The sequence below is a fragment of the Pecten maximus genome, chromosome 3 (genome assembly GCF_902652985.1).
Source record: "Pecten maximus chromosome 3, xPecMax1.1, whole genome shotgun sequence".
NCBI lineage: Eukaryota > Metazoa > Mollusca > Bivalvia > Pectinida > Pectinidae > Pecten > Pecten maximus.
Window position 1 is genome coordinate 20900799 of NC_047017.1, and position 12277 is coordinate 20913075.

The following is a 12277-nucleotide window of genomic DNA, read 5'->3' on the forward strand; positions in this document are numbered from 1 at the left end:
CTTGACCCTATCATTGTAAGTGATACTGTAAATGTAATTTTTTCCGATGTTATTGACATTGAGCGAACTATAAGTGACCATTATGCCGTTTTCGCAATTATAAATATTCCTGTTAAAATCTAACATTATTTTAAAAGAAAAGTGTGGCTGTATGATCAAACTGATATTAATAAGTTAAAGGGAATGATAAACAGTATTCCCTGGTTTGACACTTTTACCAATCTTTCAAATGTTAATGAAATGTGTAATTTCTTTACTGAAAAATTCCATGATGCTATTGATAAATGTATACCATCTAAAGAAATACTAGTACGCGACAGTGATAAACCGTGGATGAATGGAATGGTTAGACGTAATATAAGGAAAAGAGACAGACTTAAAAAAATAATGTTTAATAATAATTCAGAGTCCAATAAGAATAAATACAAACATATGAGGAATAAAGTAAATAATATGATAAAGAGGGCTAAAGAAATATTTTATGAAAACATTAACACAGTTATAGACAATAGTAATAACAACCCAAAAGTGTATTGGAAACTTCTGGGAAACCTTATCAGAGGTAAAAAAAAAAAACACAGATGTTTCTCCCCTACTTGATAGTACTACAAATGAAATTATATATGACAACAATAGGAAATGTGAACTGTTGAATAATTATTTTAGCTCTGTGTGTACTCAGTCAGAAAATGTCATAGATAAAGAATTACCCTTTTTTGAAAAGAGGACAGATTCTATTTTATCAGAAATACATATAGTTTCCAGTGAAGTTGAAGACATTATAAAAATTCTGGATGTTAAAAAAGCGTCAGGTCCTGACGGTATTAGCCACAGAATGCTACAATTACTCTCAAGTGAAATTTCTATACCACTTTCTTTTATATTCAATTATTCTTTGTCATCTTGTATATTTCCTGAGAGCTGGAAAATTGCTCATGTAATGCCTATATTTAAGGCCAATGATGCAAGCATTGTCTCCAATTACAGACCTATCTCGCTGCTAAGTTGTATAGGTAAACTTTTTGAGCGTGTAGTATATAAGCATATCTACAATTTTTCAATCGAAAACGACCTTATTTAAAAGTATCAGTCTGGATTCCTTCCAAATCACTCCACAACACATCAACTTATTGAAATATATCATTCAGTCATTTCTTCCTTAGAAAATTATGAACATTCTATCTTAATTTTTTGTGATTTTTCTAAGGCATTTGACCGCGTGTGGCACAAAGGCCTCTTACATAAACTCGACAATTATGGTATCTCTGGACCTCTTCTTCGTTGGGTGGCTAGTTATCTTTCAAAAAGAAAACAAGCTGTATTTATCAATGATTCACTTTCCTCTCTTAAGCCTATAAATGCTGGTGTCCCCCAAGGGTCAGTTCTTGGTCCACTTTTCTTTCTACTATACATAAATGATATTTCCTGTAATCTTTCATCTCTATCTAGGCTTTTCGCTGACGATACTTCTCTATCCTACGCGTTATATGACCTCAACCTTATTGAGACGGATGCTAAACGCGACTTATTACAACTTGAAATTTGGTCCAATGAATGGCTTATGTCCTTTAATCCTAATAAAACCGAGGCCCTCGTAATATCAACTAGACAACTTCCTTTTGTTCCGTCCTTTACATTCGACAATACCCCGATTAAAATAACAAACCACCATAAACACCTAAGAGTCATTCTTTCTGATGATTGTAAGTGGAACGTACATGTAGAATCTATAGTCAATAAAGTAACTAAATATATAGCCACCCTCCGTAAATTAAAACTTATCTTAAACAGGAACACATTAGAAAAAAATGTACCTTACCTATATACGACCATTACTTGAATATGCATGTGAAGTATGGGACAACTGCGGTACAACAAACTCATTGTTATTAGAAAAGATAAATCTAGAGGCCGCAAGAATAGTCACAGGGCTGCCGATATTCACAAAAAAAAGAGTTCTTATATCTGGAAACCGGTTGGTTACCCCTTTCGAAGAGAAGAGATGCTCGGAAACTTTCCTTATTCTATTCTATAGTAAATAATCTGGCACCTACTTTTCTTATCGACCTACTACCAATGTATATTGGCAACATAGCTCCTTATAATTTACGAAATGCAGATTTATTTAGGGAACAACACTTTCGTCTACAACTATCAAAAAACTCCTTCTTTCCTTCTACTTCAAAACTTTGGAATGACTTACATAACACTATCAGAAACTCGCCTACTTTAAGTTCCTTCAAATCTAATCTAAAAAAATCTATGACAGTAAACAATATATATGACAAGCATTTTATCAGTTATGGTCCTCGAAAACTAAATATTCTACACAACAGAATAAGAAATCGAGCAAGTGCACTAAGCTATGATCTTATTAGAGCCAATCTCGTTGATTCACCTGCTTGTCAATGTGGACATCCCTGTGAAGATTCCCATCATTTTTTCCTTAACTGTCCCCTGTACAACAACTTAAGAGGAACTCTTATTGTTGATTTAACCTGGTACGGTCCTGTTAATGTAAATATACTTTGCAATGGTGACACGAATATCTCCTCAACTGACAATATAAAAATCGCCAAAGTTGTGCAAAACTTCTTGAGAAGGTCGGGAAGATTCGACTAATCATCACTTCCTACCCCCCCCCCCCTCCCCCCTTCTTTTCATACTATTTTCCTATAATAAAAAAAACTTAATCCAAAATGCTCCATTTATCCATATAATATAAAAATGTTTTTTCTTCTAATCGATTAAGTATATTTGAATTCATTGCAAACATTTATATGTCGTGATCTTTCCCGATGCAGTCATTTAACTTTATATGTACCTATCTCCTCCTCCCTCCTGCTCTCTCTCTCTCTCTCTCTCTCTCTCTCTCATTATATTTTCGTTTCTTTATCGAATTTCTGAATTTTTGTATATGCCATCATGTGACTATGTTATTGTTAATTATTTTGTTATTATTATGGGAGAAGTCGTCTATAAGTTGGAAACACTTGCTGACTAATCCCTTTGTCATTATTATATGTCAATAAAATATGTTTAAACTAAAAACTATCAAGATGATTGATTTGGTGAGATAAAAATTTACGTAGGTGATTAGCCATGGTCCAAAATGTTGCAGTTATTTTTCTTTATTTGTTTTGATTTTGTTACCCTGTGTAATGCAGGGTTTGAAAAATGAGTTAATACTCAGAATTGTTCCTCTCCACGGAAATCTTTAGTAAAAGGCGAAAGATTTATTCGTGGTTTTGAAGAGAAACCAGAGTGATCATCATATCAATTTAAGGAGTATATCAATAATGTCTGAAATTAGTTTCGCGGTGCGTCGTTTCTAAGACAGATTGTTTCGTTCTCACCAATTCAATTTGAAAAGAAACTTTCAAATAAATGAGACTACATTTCCATAAGATATAGTCAACAAATATTTTAGAAAACATGAACACATTGTTCAAGATGACGAGGTTTAAATATCCCCCTGTCTACTTGAAATTTCTTTATTCGAAGTCGTTTACAAACATTTCGTAAACGTATGTGATGTCGAAAAGAATGTTGGCGCATTGAAGTTATCGAGGCCATTTCTGCAACACGTGGTGTTTTATTTTGGAAATGATCACTTTCTGGATATTCGAAATTGAATACAAAACACTGTAGGCATTGAATCTCAAAACTGGTGAGCATCGGGTCAAAAATAAATTCATTCTTAACTTATTGTTTACTGTGTATTGTCGAGTGGATTTCAATTTCGGTATAGAATCAATTTACGAAAGAAATTCGACAAAATAGATCCATGAAATAAATATATATCATGCTTGAAATGAAATGATTTCTTTAAAGTAACTCTAATATGTTCATCATTCCAATAAGCTGAAATTACTGGTCGCAATTAACAAATCATGTGAGTATATTTTACAGGTAATAAATGAACAATTTAATGTCAGCGATGGATAATGGTAACTGTCTGAAACATATGGTTTCTCATGTGTATCAAAATGATTGATTTGGTGAGATAAAAATCTACGTAGGTGATTAGCCATGGTCCAAAATGTTGCAGTTATTTTTCTTTATTTGTTTTGATTTTGTTACCCTGTGTAATGCAGGGTTTGAAAAATGAGTTAATACTCAGAATTGTTCCTCTCCACGGAAATCTTTAGTAAAAGGCGAAAGATTTATTCGTGGTTTTGAAGAGAAACCAGAGTGATCATCATATCAATTTAAGGAGTATATCAATAATGTCTGAAATTAGTTTCGGCGGTGCGTCGTTTCTACGACAGATTGTTTCGTTCTCACCAATTCAATTTGAAAAGAAACTTTCAAATAAATGAGACTACATTTCCATAAGATATAGTCAACAAATATTTTAGAAAACATGAACACATTGTTCAAGATGATGAGGTTTAAATATCCCCCTGTCTACTTGAAATTTCTTTATTCGAAGTCGTTTACAAACGTTTCGTAAACGTATTTGATGTCGAAAAGAATGTTGGCGCATTGAAGTTATCGAGGCCATTTCTGCAACACGTGATGTTTTATTTTGGAAATGATCACTTTCTGGATATTCGAAATTGAATACAAAACACTGTAGGCATTGAATCTCAAAACTGGTGAGCATCGGGTCAGAAATAAATTCATTCTTAACTTATTTTTTACTGTGTATTGTCGAGTGGATTTCAATTTCGGTATAGAATCAATTTACGAAAGAAATTCGACAAAATAGATCCATGAAATAAATATATATCATGCTTGAATTGAAATGATTTCTTTAAAGTAACTCTAATATGTTCATCATTCCAATTAGCTGAAATTACTGGTCGCAATTAACAAATCATGTGAGTATATTTTACAGGTAATAAATGAACAATTTAATGTCAGCGATGGATAATGGTAACTGTCTGAAACATATGGTTTCTCATGTGTATCAAGATGATTGATTTGGTGAGATAAAAATCTACGTAGGTGATTAGCCATGGTCCAAAATGTTGCAGTTATTTTTCTTGATTTGTTTTGATTTTGTTACCCTGTGTAATGCAGGGTTTGAAAAATGAGTTAATACTCAGAATTGTTCCTCTCCACGGAAATCTTTAGTAAAAGGCGAAAGATTTATTCGTGGTTTTGAAGAGAAACCAGAGTGATCATCATATCAATTTAAGGAGTATATCAATAATGTCTGAAATTAGTTTTGGCGGTGCGTCGTTTCTACGACAGATTGTTTCGTTCTCACCAATTCAATTTGAAAAGAAACTTTCAAATAAATGAGACTACATTTCCATAAGATATAGTCAACAAATATTTTAGAAAACATGAACACATTGTTCAAGATGACGAGGTTTAAATATCTCCCCTGTCTACTTGAAATTTCTTTATTCGAAGTCGTTTACAAACGTTTCGTAAACGTATTTGATGTCGAAAAGAATGTTGGCGCATTGAAGTTATCGAGGCCATTTCTGCAACACGTGATGTTTTATTTTGGAAATGATCACTTTCTGGATATTCGAAATTGAATACAAAACACTGTAGGCATTGAATCTCAAAACTGGTGGGCATCGGGTCAGAAATAAATTCATTCTTAACTTATTTTTTACTGTGTATTGTCGAGTGGATTTCAATTTCGGTATAGAATCAATTTACGAAAGAAATTCGACAAAATAGATCCATGAAATAAATATATATCATGCTTGAATTGAAATGATTTCTTTAAAGTAACTCTAATATGTTCATCATTCCAATTAGCTGAAATTACTGGTCGCAATTAACAAATCATGTGAGTATATTTTACAGGTAATAAATGAACAATTCAATGTCAGCGATGGATAATGGTAACTGTCTGAAACATATGGTTTCTCATGTGTATCAAGATGATTGATTTGGTGAGATAAAAATCTACGTAGGTGATTAGCCATGGTCCAAAATGTTGCAGTTATTTTTCTTGATTTGTTTTGATTTTGTTACCCTGTGTAATGCAGGGTTTGAAAAATGAGTTAATACTCAGAATTGTTCCTCTCCACGGAAATCTTTAGTAAAAGGCGAAAGATTTATTCGTGGTTTTGAAGAGAAACCAGAGTGATCATCATATCAATTTAAGGAGTATATCAATAATGTCTGAAATTAGTTTCGGCGGTGCGTCGTTTCTAAGACAGATTGTTTCGTTCTCACCAATTCAATTTGAAAAGAAACTTTCAAATAAATGAGACTACATTTCCATAAGATATAGTCAACAAATATTTTAGAAAACATGAACACATTGTTCAAGATGACGAGGTTTAAATATCCCCCTGTCTACTTGAAATTTCTTTATTCGAAGTCGTTTGCAAACGTTTCGTAAACGTATTTGATGTCGAAAAGAATGTTGGCGCATTGAAGTTATCGAGGCCATTTCTGCAACAAGTGATGTTTTATTTTGGAAATGATCACTTTCTGGATATTCGAAATTGAATACAAAACACTGTAGGCATTGAATCTCAAAACTGGTGAGCATCGGGTCAAAAATAAATTCATTCTTAACTTATTGTTTACTGTGTATTGTCGAGTGGATTTCAATTTCGGTATAGAATCAATTTACGAAAGAAATTCGACAAAATAGATCCATGAAATAAATATATATCATGCTTGAATTGAAATGATTTCTTTAAAGTAACTCTAATATGTTCATCATTCCAATTAGCTGAAATTACTGGTCGCAATTAACAAATCATGTGAGTATATTTTACAGGTAATAAATGAACAATTCAATGTCAGCGATGGATAATGGTAACTGTCTGAAACATATGGTTTCTCATGTGTATCAAGATGATTGATTTGGTGAGATAAAAATCTACGTAGGTGATTAGCCATGGTCCAAAATGTTGCAGTTATTTTTCTTTATTTGTTTTGATTTTGTTACCCTGTGTAATGCAGGGTTTGAAAAATGAGTTAATACTCAGAATTGTTCCTCTCCACGGAAATCTTTAGTAAAAGGCGAAAGATTTATTCGTGGTTTTGAAGAGAAACCAGAGTGATCATCATATCAATTTAAGGAGTATATCAATAATGTCTGAAATTAGTTTCGGCGGTGCGTCGTTTCTAAGACAGATTGTTTCGTTCTCACCAATTCAATTTGAAAAGAAACTTTCAAATAAATGAGACTACATTTCCATAAGATATAGTCAACAAATATTTTAGAAAACATGAACACATTGTTCAAGATGACGAGGTTTAAATATCCCCCTGTCTACTTGAAATTTCTTTATTCGAAGTCGTTTGCAAACGTTTCGTAAACGTATTTGATGTCGAAAAGAATGTTGGCGCATTGAAGTTATCGAGGCCATTTCTGCAACACGTGATGTTTTATTTTGGAAATGATCACTTTCTGGATATTCGAAATTGAATACAAAACACTGTAGGCATTGAATCTCAAAACTGGTGAGCATCGGGTCAAAAATAAATTCATTCTTAACTTATTGTTTACTGTGTATTGTCGAGTGGATTTCAATTTCGGTATAGAATCAATTTACGAAAGAAATTCGACAAAATAGATCCATGAAATAAATATATATCATGCTTGAATTGAAATGATTTCTTTAAAGTAACTCTAATATGTTCATCATTCCAATTAGCTGAAATTACTGGTCGCAATTAACAAATCATGTGAGTATGTTTTACAGGTAATAAATGAACAATTTAATGTCAGCGATGGATAATGGTAACTGTCTGAAACATATGGTTTCTCATGTGTATCAAGATGATTGATTTGGTGAGATAAAAATCTACGTAGGTGATTAGCCATGGTCCAAAATGTTGCAGTTAATTTTTCTTTATTTGTTTTGATTTTGTTACCCTGTGTAATGCAGGGTTTGAAAAATGAGTTAATACTCAGAATTGTTCCTCTCCACGGAAATCTTTAGTAAAAGGCGAAAGATTTATTCGTGGTTTTGAAGAGAAACCAGAGTGATCATCATATCAATTTAAGGAGTATATCAATAATGTCTGAAATTAGTTTCGGCGGTGCGTCGTTTCTAAGACAGATTGTTTCGTTCTCACCAATTCAATTTGAAAAGAAACTTTCAAATAAATGAGACTACATTTCCATAAGATATAGTCAACAAATATTTTAGAAAACATGAACACATTGTTCAAGATGACGAGGTTTAAATATCCCCCTGTCTACTTGAAATTTCTTTATTCGAAGTCGTTTGCAAACGTTTCGTAAACGTATTTGATGTCGAAAAGAATGTTGGCGCATTGAAGTTATCGAGGCCATTTCTGCAACACGTGATGTTTTATTTTGGAAATGATCACTTTCTGGATATTCGAAATTGAATACAAAACACTGTAGGCATTGAATCTCAAAACTGGTGAGCATCGGGTCAAAAATAAATTCATTCTTAACTTATTGTTTACTGTGTATTGTCGAGTGGATTTCAATTTCGGTATAGAATCAATTTACGAAAGAAATTCGACAAAATAGATCCATGAAATAAATATATATCATGCTTGAATTGAAATGATTTCTTTAAAGTAACTCTAATATGTTCATCATTCCAATTAGCTGAAATTACTGGTCGCAATTAACAAATCATGTGAGTATATTTTACAGGTAATAAATGAACAATTCAATGTCAGCGATGGATAATGGTAACTGTCTGAAACATATGGTTTCTCATGTGTATCAAGATGATTGATTTGGTGAGATAAAAATCTACGTAGGTGATTAGCCATGGTCCAAAATGTTGCAGTTATTTTTCTTTATTTGTTTTGATTTTGTTACCCTGTGTAATGCAGGGTTTGAAAAATGAGTTAATACTCAGAATTGTTCCTCTCCACGGAAATCTTTAGTAAAAGGCGAAAGATTTATTCGTGGTTTTGAAGAGAAACCAGAGTGATCATCATATCAATTTAAGGAGTATATCAATAATGTCTGAAATTAGTTTCGGCGGTGCGTCGTTTCTAAGACAGATTGTTTCGTTCTCACCAATTCAATTTGAAAAGAAACTTTCAAATAAATGAGACTACATTTCCATAAGATATAGTCAACAAATATTTTAGAAAACATGAACACATTGTTCAAGATGACGAGGTTTAAATATCCCCCTGTCTACTTGAAATTTCTTTATTCGAAGTCGTTTGCAAACGTTTCGTAAACGTATTTGATGTCGAAAAGAATGTTGGCGCATTGAAGTTATCGAGGCCATTTCTGCAACACGTGATGTTTTATTTTGGAAATGATCACTTTCTGGATATTCGAAATTGAATACAAAACACTGTAGGCATTGAATCTCAAAACTGGTGAGCATCGGGTCAAAAATAAATTCATTCTTAACTTATTGTTTACTGTGTATTGTCGAGTGGATTTCAATTTCGGTATAGAATCAATTTACGAAAGAAATTCGACAAAATAGATCCATGAAATAAATATATATCATGCTTGAATTGAAATGATTTCTTTAAAGTAACTCTAATATGTTCATCATTCCAATTAGCTGAAATTACTGGTCGCAATTAACAAATCATGTGAGTATATTTTACAGGTAATAAATGAACAATTCAATGTCAGCGATGGATAATGGTAACTGTCTGAAACATATGGTTTCTCATGTGTATCAAGATGATTGATTTGGTGAGATAAAAATCTACGTAGGTGATTAGCCATGGTCCAAAATGTTGCAGTTATTTTTCTTTATTTGTTTTGATTTTGTTACCCTGTGTAATGCAGGGTTTGAAAAATGAGTTAATACTCAGAATTGTTCCTCTCCACGGAAATCTTTAGTAAAAGGCGAAAGATTTATTCGTGGTTTTGAAGAGAAACCAGAGTGATCATCATATCAATTTAAGGAGTATATCAATAATGTCTGAAATTAGTTTCGGCGGTGCGTCGTTTCTAAGACAGATTGTTTCGTTCTCACCAATTCAATTTGAAAAGAAACTTTCAAATAAATGAGACTACATTTCCATAAGATATAGTCAACAAATATTTTAGAAAACATGAACACATTGTTCAAGATGACGAGGTTTAAATATCCCCCTGTCTACTTGAAATTTCTTTATTCGAAGTCGTTTACAAACGTTTCGTAAACGTATTTGATGTCGAAAAGAATGTTGGCGCATTGAAGTTATCGAGGCCATTTCTGCAACACGTGATGTTTTATTTTGGAAATGATCACTTTCTGGATATTCGAAATTGAATACAAAACACTGTAGGCATTGAATCTCAAAACTGGTGAGCATCGGGTCAAAAATCAATTCATTCTTAACTTATTGTTTACTGTGTATTGTCGAGTGGATTTCAATTTCGGTATAGAATCAATTTACGAAAGAAATTCGACAAAATAGATCCATGAAATAAATATATATCATGCTTGAATTGAAATGATTTCTTTAAAGTAACTCTAATATGTTCATCATTCCAATTAGCTGAAATTACTGGTCGCAATTTACAAATCATGTGAGTATATTTTACAGGTAATAAATGAACAATTTAATGTCAGCGATGGATAATGGTAACTGTCTGAAACATATGGTTTCTCATGTGTATCAAGATGATTGATTTGGTGAGATAAAAATCTACGTAGGTGATTAGCCATGGTCCAAAATGTTGCAGTTATTTTTCTTTATTTGTTTTGATTTTGTTACCCTGTGTAATGCAGGGTTTGAAAAATGAGTTAATACTCAGAATTGTTTCTCTCCACGGAAATCTTTAGTAAAAGGCGAAAGATTTATTCGTGGTTTTGAAGAGAAACCAGAGTGATCATCATATCAATTTAAGGAGTATATCAATAATGTCTGAAATTAGTTTCGGCGGTGCGTCGTTTCTAAGACAGATTGTTTCGTTCTCACCAATTCAATTTGAAAAGAAACTTTCAAATAAATGAGACTACATTTCCATAAGATATAGTCAACAAATATTTTAGAAAACATGAACACATTGTTCAAGATGACGAGGTTTAAATATCCCCCTGTCTACTTGAAATTTCTTTATTCGAAGTCGTTTACAAACGTTTCGTAAACGTATTTGATGTCGAAAAGAATGTTGGCGCATTGAAGTTATCGAGGCCATTTCTGCAACACGTGATGTTTTATTTTGGAAATGATCACTTTCTGGATATTCGAAATTGAATACAAAACACTGTAGGCATTGAATCTCAAAACTGGTGAGCATCGGGTCAAAAATAAATTCATTCTTAACTTATTGTTTACTGTGTATTGTCGAGTGGATTTCAATTTCGGTATAGAATCAATTTACGAAAGAAATTCGACAAAATAGATCCATGAAATAAATATATATCATGCTTGAATTGAAATGATTTCTTTAAAGTAACTCTAATATGTTCATCATTCCAATTAGCTGAAATTACTGGTCGCAATTAACAAATCATGTGAGTATATTTTACAGGTAATAAATGAACAATTCAATGTCAGCGATGGATAATGGTAACTGTCTGAAACATATGGTTTCTCATGTGTATCAAGATGATTGATTTGGTGAGATAAAAATCTACGTAGGTGATTAGCCATGGTCCAAAATGTTGCAGTTATTTTTCTTTATTTGTTTTGATTTTGTTACCCTGTGTAATGCAGGGTTTGAAAAATGAGTTAATACTCAGAATTGTTCCTCTCCACGGAAATCTTTAGTAAAAGGCGAAAGATTTATTCGTGGTTTTGAAGAGAAACCAGAGTGATCATCATATCAATTTAAGGAGTATATCAATAATGTCTGAAATTAGTTTCGGCGGTGCGTCGTTTCTAAGACAGATTGTTTCGTTCTCACCAATTCAATTTGAAAAGAAACTTTCAAATAAATGAGACTACATTTCCATAAGATATAGTCAACAAATATTTTAGAAAACATGAACACATTGTTCAAGATGACGAGGTTTAAATATCCCCCTGTCTACTTGAAATTTCTTTATTCGAAGTCGTTTGCAAACGTTTCGTAACTATAGTTACATTATTGAGAAAGTGGCAGATAAGTGAATCAGAAGTAAGAGACGTTTTGTATAATTTCCTGGAGCAACGGGTATACCAAATGGACGATAGGGATTCTGCCACCAAGTACAAAACAAGTGACTTTATTTTTAGAGTAAGACTAACAGGGGCATCGAAACGCCAAAGTTCCGAATCAGTAGGGACTTTTTTTATCCGAGATATTGTATATCCAAGAGTCCACCAAAGATACTGAAGTTTGAATGAAGAACATTCGTAAAACAGATGTGGAATGTGGAATGGTTTCAATACCATTACAAAACGTACATTTTTTTCATTTTTTTAGTGAAATTCGAAATATGTATTCGTGGTTTTGAATAGAAAC

At 32.5% G+C, this 12277-nt stretch overlaps 10 non-coding genes across 10 annotated transcripts; all 10 read right to left on the reverse strand.

Moving 5' to 3' along the window:
• Positions 1-3150: 3150 nt before the first annotated feature.
• LOC117324718 lies at positions 3151-3268 on the reverse strand. The gene has a single exon (XR_004532053.1). It is a non-coding gene; the product is annotated as a U5 spliceosomal RNA (small nuclear RNA).
• An 812-nt stretch (positions 3269-4080) lies between these two features.
• Positions 4081-4198, reverse strand: LOC117324684. The gene has a single exon (XR_004532022.1). It is a non-coding gene; the product is annotated as a U5 spliceosomal RNA (small nuclear RNA).
• Positions 4199-5011: 813 nt separating this feature from the next.
• LOC117324685 lies at positions 5012-5129 on the reverse strand. The gene has a single exon (XR_004532023.1). It is a non-coding gene; the product is annotated as a U5 spliceosomal RNA (small nuclear RNA).
• Positions 5130-5943: 814 nt separating this feature from the next.
• LOC117324686 lies at positions 5944-6061 on the reverse strand. Its single transcript, XR_004532024.1, has one exon. It is a non-coding gene; the product is annotated as a U5 spliceosomal RNA (small nuclear RNA).
• Positions 6062-6874: 813 nt separating this feature from the next.
• LOC117324687 lies at positions 6875-6992 on the reverse strand. The gene has a single exon (XR_004532025.1). It is a non-coding gene; the product is annotated as a U5 spliceosomal RNA (small nuclear RNA).
• Positions 6993-7806: 814 nt separating this feature from the next.
• Positions 7807-7924, reverse strand: LOC117324688. The gene has a single exon (XR_004532026.1). It is a non-coding gene; the product is annotated as a U5 spliceosomal RNA (small nuclear RNA).
• An 813-nt stretch (positions 7925-8737) lies between these two features.
• LOC117324689 lies at positions 8738-8855 on the reverse strand. The gene has a single exon (XR_004532027.1). It is a non-coding gene; the product is annotated as a U5 spliceosomal RNA (small nuclear RNA).
• Positions 8856-9668: 813 nt separating this feature from the next.
• On the reverse strand, positions 9669-9786 carry LOC117324690. Its single transcript, XR_004532028.1, has one exon. It is a non-coding gene; the product is annotated as a U5 spliceosomal RNA (small nuclear RNA).
• Positions 9787-10599: 813 nt separating this feature from the next.
• LOC117324717 lies at positions 10600-10717 on the reverse strand. The gene has a single exon (XR_004532052.1). It is a non-coding gene; the product is annotated as a U5 spliceosomal RNA (small nuclear RNA).
• An 813-nt stretch (positions 10718-11530) lies between these two features.
• On the reverse strand, positions 11531-11648 carry LOC117324691. The gene has a single exon (XR_004532029.1). It is a non-coding gene; the product is annotated as a U5 spliceosomal RNA (small nuclear RNA).
• Positions 11649-12277: the final 629 nt, after the last annotated feature.